Source organism: Hippocampus guttulatus, chromosome 2 (assembly GCF_054856545.1).
Source record: "Hippocampus guttulatus isolate MCC_2025c chromosome 2, RoL_Hgut_1.0, whole genome shotgun sequence".
Classification (NCBI taxonomy): domain Eukaryota; kingdom Metazoa; phylum Chordata; class Actinopteri; order Syngnathiformes; family Syngnathidae; genus Hippocampus; species Hippocampus guttulatus.
In genome coordinates, this window is record NC_141262.1 from 34,883,678 (window position 1) to 34,890,681 (window position 7,004).

Genomic DNA, 7,004 nt, shown 5'->3' on the forward strand with positions numbered 1-7,004 from the left:
GCGGTCACATTTGTGGGGGACAACAACGGTTTAATTCACAGGCCTCTAGAAGTTTTTATTACTGATTACTTATAAGGGCTACCAATGACATCTGATTTTGCCTTTTAAATGTCTGGGAAAAATTTTGGATTAAATGGGAGAATGAACAAAAAAACCAAAAAGGTTGTAAATCCAGTATATACTGTATGGAACATGATTTTAAAGCTGTACAGTGGGAATGGTTGCTCTTGGTCTCATGTGCTGATCAGAGTTGTGATTTAAGCTTTTGGTCGGCCTCAGTGGATTTCAAATTGGTTCTCAACACGCTTTTAAGTTTGGGAATTACTGCACAATTTGCACAATGTCAGAAAAAAAGGCAACATTTGTATCATTTTTTCCCCCAGCTGATCTCCATGAATGTCTTGTTTTGCTTTCATGGAAAGCTAAGGAAATCACAGTGTATTCATGTTTGACTAAAAATCAGAGGAATTGGACTTTTTAAGAATGATATTAAAAGTAGTTTAAAAACTCCTTTTCCATTTTGTTTGACTTAAGCTTGCTGACAGCAATAATGTTTTACTTTTTTAAAATGTGGTCAGTGGGAATGAAATGATCTTGTGACTCGTGCTTCACTGTCATTGCGTTTTAACTCAGAGGCAGTTGTGGACTTATTAATGTATGGTGCCCCTTTATACTTATAGGAATGCTTAAGATCAAGGAGATCAAGGATGACATTTTTCTTTAATTATCGAATGACTGAAGATGCTTAAATGAGCAGTCTCCTCGGTCTCTCACTTAAAAAAAAGATCCCTCATGAAACCAACGACGTAGCATAAACGTCATGAAATTAACTTTTAAAATGACGATTAATTATTGTGAAATGCCATCAGATAAACGCAGATTTTGTCTGCAATCTTACTTGCACCACTTGATGGAGCCAGAGGACCGCAGTGGTCCCTTGCAGGGCTCACGTTTAAATCTTGTCTTACAAATTGAAAGGTTGTGAAAGATTGCATCTGCATATCATCATCCCAAACGCATTCATGTGCCAAGGAGGAATAATTTTAGTGGTCCTATCTCCTTTCACGTCGCCGCCTGTCCACTAAACTGATCCCATCTGCACATAAAAATTCAAACGAATGATCATTTACATTCCTTTCAACCGTCTTCCTCGCATGACTCGGTCGAGCGTCGGTGATAACTTGTTTGCGCTGGATTTCTGCCATCCAGAAAAACATATGTGGGCCAAGATATAAATAGACAGAGCCTCGTGTTCAACAGCCATGTGTACAGCCATACCCTCCTTTTGTTAAAAAAAAACAAAAAAAAAACAAACGACAAAAAAAGCAAGAAAAGAAAAGCGGCACTCAGCAATTATGGGTATTAGTCTTGACTCACAATCGGAGGGGAGAGACGATCTCACCCCACATATTAAAATGATTCCTACCAAGTTACTTGAAACCACGCATTAGACCTTATAAAAGTCATCTTGAGTACAGCGGCGCAGACACGGCCGTGGGAGTGCATGCACAACTTTGGTGAGTGCAGACATGACTGTGGGAGTACATGCACGACTGTGACTTCATGGCGGTGGCAGCGCATACTCACCCGTTTGTGTATACTGTATTCACAGCGACGGCTTAAATACAGGACAATGGGAATCCAAACACGACTGTGGGAGTACGAATGTAAGCTTTTGTTAAATTGTTAATTATTATCATTTTATATTTAAGCATTATATTATTTTATGTTAGTTACCTTAATTATACTCTGTTTAATACGTCCTGAAATATTCTTATGCTGCTTACATGTGATTGGGGAAGAAAAGCAGGAAGGTGGGTCGTTACCGGAAGGGGGAGTGTTCGTTCGAGAGTTAGGAGGCAGCCGTTGGAAAAACAAAAAAAAGAAAAAAGAAAAGAAAGAGCTGTGTTCAAACGAAGTCGTCCTCTCCTTTTTGCCCATTCTAAACGTAGAGCAATCCATCTAAAACCTACGAACCCCTCAACTTACACATACATGGCTGAGGGCAGGGGGGGGGGGGATTATACATGACTACGGCAGTACATACACACGGAAGGAGAATGCCAAATGTGATGGGGTACATATGCAACTGTAGGAGGAATACATACAGTACACTCCTGTGACAGTACATAAATGTAGATTTACATACATGACGACGGGAGTGCATACACAACTTTAGGACTGCATACATGACTATGGATGACATGCCTGTGGATGTATATTCACAATTGTGGGATTAAATACATAAATTTGGGTAGTATATGACTGCAGGAGTACATATGCAATTTAGAAATGTATACACAAATTTTGGAGAGTACATTATACACAACAGTGGGTGACATACTGTACATGACTGTGGATACATAATGTACATGACTGTTGGAATACATAGGTGACTGTGGGAGTCCATACAAGACTGAGCGAGTGCAGAAAACACAACCGTGGGAGTCCATACACAGCTGTCGGAGTGGACGCTTGCCTGTGGGAGTACATACGGCTGCATGCATGACTATTTTTTTATAACTATTTTTATTTCCTATTTGTGTTGGTTTGATTTTCATCCATTGTATTTTTATTCATTGTTTTGTAGTTTATTTTATTAATGTTTATTCTAACTGTTTTGATTTTATGAAGAGTGTATTTATTCATGTACTATTAAAAGTATATATATATATATATATATATATGTATACAGTAAATATTCTCTAGTACGGACTCGTGTTTGCGCTGTCCAATTTGTCCTGATAACAGAAATTGCTCATTTGGCAAATGAGCATGGTACATGTCCTTTATGAACCTGCAAGTATGTTGACAAAATGCACGTGTAACAACACAATCAATAAAATACAAAAATATACTGTCCAAAAACTGTTTATATAACAAAAACTGCAATACAGGTGTATCCCCCAAAAAAAATCACAACAGTAAAATACATACAGTATTTTAATGGTTTTTTTTTTCTGTCTTGGGAAAAAAATGTGTATTTTGGATTGTTTTGTTTGCTTTCTTTGGTTTATGACAATGTTTGCCTGCGTGTCATACAGTTTTCTTGCTAGTTGCAAGTAACTGTCCCGTTGATCACCGACGTCTGGTAATTCTTGTGCATACTGAAGGATTTTTGTTGCCATTTGCATTGCTTCCTTGCTGGATGGTGGCTTGTCATCAGGAGTTGAATCGATGCCTTGTTGTTTAAAGTTTCGTAGATTTGCGTCTTTCCGACTTCAAGTGTCTGCTGGATCTTTTTAACTTTGTGTCCAGCCTCGCTCAAACGGATGCATTGCACTCGCTCCGCTCCAGTTGTTACAGTTCTTCTACGTTTCGATGCGATGATCTACACGACGTAAGTGAATAAAGTTAAAATCTTTCGCAATTACAGTAAAACGCACGCCAATAAAAAGTCGCTTACACGTCTTCGTTTCGAATCTGATGAATGAAAACGGCGAAGCGAACACGTTTCTTCGGTCGTGTCGAGTGGGTGCTGCTTTTAAGCTAGTGCCGCGTTCTACAGGACGTAAGTGAATAAAGTTAAAATCATTCACAATTACAGTAAAACGCACGGCAATAAAAACTCACTTGCACGTCATCGTTTAGAATCTGATGATCGAAAAACGCGAAGTGACAACTTGTTTCAGCGTTGTCTTTTCCGTCGCATCGGGTGGGCGTTGCGTGTATTTAAGCTCCCGCGGCATTACACCTCCATCCGGGTTACGGGTAGTGGAATTTCCGCTTACGCAACTTCCGGTAACACGTAATATCATATTCAAAATGTTAATGCATAGGATTTTATTCCGGGTGAAGGATATTCCTTTCCATAGAATTCCGGGGATGGGAATATTTACTGTATATATATACTGCATATATATATATACTGTATATATATATATATATATATATATATATATATGTGTGTGTGTGTGTGTGTGTGTGTGTGTATACAATATATACTTAAAAGTATGTACCGGTACAGTATACTGTATATACATGCATATATACAGTATATACTGTATACTGTATATATATATATATATATATATATATATATATATATATATATATATATATACTTTAGGTACCCGCGACCCTTGTGAGGTTAAGCGGAACGGCAAATGAATGAATGGATGAATATGCTTTAGGTATATGTACATGGTTTACTTTTATTTCATCTTACTTTACTTTCATTTTTATCTATTCTTGGATTCATATACATATACTTCAGAAGAAAAGATATGTTAAAAGTCCAGATGACACTCCGATAAATTAGCATTGTGCTAACCAATAAGATTTTCCTATTCACATTTCGAGAAAGACTATAAAGACAAAGGCTACTCTTTTCCCTTAGCATTTTACCGACTTCAACATCTTTTCAAATGAAAAGTGAAAGTGCACGTCCGGCAAGGTGAACGGTATTTGTTTTGTGCATACGTTTTATTTCATTATTTCCGCTGAGCAGCCTGGTGAAAGCGTTGCTACGCAACTGGGATTTCAAAAGCACTCGCAGTGCAGTGCCAGGGTCACATTTCTATGTGCGTTGGCAGCACATGATGGACGCTAATAGTGCTGCTGCTTTAACTGTGTTGCCCGGAACTTTCTCCAAATGAGAAATATTCCAGCCAGTATATAATGTCGCAGCAGAAGGGATGGCTTCGGAGTAGCGTTCATCATGCGCCGTACACTCCCTAAAAGTGTGAGGCCCGTTCCTTTGTTGCTGGAGCCTGAAAACATTTGGCTTTGACATCAATGTAATAAGATAAGATAAGATAAGATAAGAAAACCTTTATTAGTCTCGCAATGGAGAAATTCCCAATTCACAGCAGCAAAGTTATGAAAGGAAGAAGTAGAACAACAAAATATAGGAGCTGCTGGAAAGGCAGCCACTCACGCGGCACCATTTTGAAGTCAAAATAACAAAAATAACACAACACAACAGATAGGGCACAGACAGTCGTGCAATCTTCACCACTTTTCTGCATACACTTTGTTGTCTGAAGCAGTTATAGATGAAAGAGGAGAGGATCAAAGTGTCCTTTCACCAGTGGATCAGAGACGTCATGCTGAAAATGTGCACACGTCTGCTACAAGCTAAGTTTTGAAAGCAAACACGAAGCTGTAGCGTCCATTGACGAAAAGAGATGAGTTCACTTCTCCTGTCCCACGTAATCCGCTTCAAACTCCAAGCCGCGACTCCCAGTTCCAAATCCGCATCGGCGCTCCGCGCTAACGCTCCTTTCTTCTCATCGTCGGCTCCTCAAGACTTACATCCATCCAGCCGCAGACCGTTCAATAGCACCGATCTCTCCGCTGAACAAAGCGGGGCTGTGAAAAATGCTGCACATTACAGGCGCAAGACACAAGCGCCCCGGGACTGTCCAGCGACGACAGTCAAATGGCGCCGACATTCCTCCCAGTCAAAAACAGTGCTGGTATACCCATGCTGCCGAGAAGGCGCAACCACCAAGCACAGAGTCTCCTCCTTGATGAATGTCGTGGCCAAAAAATGCTGAAAAGGTCCACATCGGGTCCACACGACGTAACAACAAACACAAAGTGACAAAACAAACACAAAAACAACAAAAAAGCAAGGCTCATGAGAGCACTTGCTGACGGCTGCCTACTCGGGCGCCATCTTGACTTAATAACACCTAAGACATCTAACTCAGTGGTCCCCGACCTTTTAAGGTGTGGTGGATAAATACAACAAAATAATATGATATGACCTGCATGATACGGTGGTATTTTCTAAACAGAATAATAAACACGAATCATGAAACGAGGAACGTCCTATTTGGCCGCAACGCTCTCTGGTCACTATGGTAAGGTTTAAACGTGCCTTTAAAATAAGATACACCACAAATACAAAGTGCATGAAAAATATGACTCACCATTGTGCATATTATGCAGACAAGGCTTGGTGCTTGGGAATCTCCCGTTGAGATAAATCCGTATTTTAAGTAGGTGTCCTGATACTGTCTATTAAATTTAGCCTTCTTTTTCTGGAAAGTTGTAGGCTCCTCTTCTGTCTCCTGGCTGGGCCTTTTCCCCTTCCCAAAGAAACTTTCTTTGTTTTTTTTACTCATTTTGCTAGCTCCTAGGTTTCATTTTAGCGGCAACCTATCACGTGACCGAGCTCCTTCACCTGCATCAAGAGTGACATACTGTAGGCGGATGTAACAGAGAGTCCGGTAATTTTTCAAAATAAAGCATATTTTAGATTGCAAAATAAATAAAACTGAAGTCGTGCAAGTTATTTATTCTGTGCAGCCCGGTACCAAATGACCCGCGGCCCGGGGCTTAGGGACCACTGGTCTAAGTAACATGAATATCAGAGAGCGGTCTGTGGTTGAAGAGCCATCGTGAAGGTGAGAGTCTGGTGTCTAATTTAATAGTTTTATTTTTATTTTTAATGGCAGTCTCATTTTAACCTGAGCAACGTTCTGGGCAATTACTGGAACTCCTCAAGAACGGTGCTGTTACAACATGATCAGATCCAGTGCCAAAACGGATAAACCTCTGAAGCTCGAGTTCATCCAACTCTCGGATGAACCTTTTCAGGTGATTTACCACTTCCTTCTGCTTTGGGGTAAAATCAGTTGACAATTTTCAGCAGTTGGCAGACCTTCTTTTGAAGTAGGTTGCAAGTCAGAGCACAACTTGTTCAGTGCTCCAGGACTGATGAAGACACGGTGAAGAGTAACCTGCCTCCAGCAGTCAATAACAAACAACTTTTGAACAAACTCTTTGTGCGCTATTTCCTGCAGTATTATGGGAAAGGTTTCAGCAGAGATTCTTTTCCTAGACCCATAGCTGTCAAGAACTTCCACAAGATCATCTAGGTCCACTTCTGAAAAGTCATTCATTTCTCCCATCCAAACTTCACACTCCTGGTTGCTCACAAATTGCAGAAAAATGGGCTTTTAGATCACCGTAGACACAATTGAAAACCATCCTGCTTGAGGAAAGGAAACCTAAGTTTGTTTGGGGAAACAGCAATAATCTTGATACCCCTT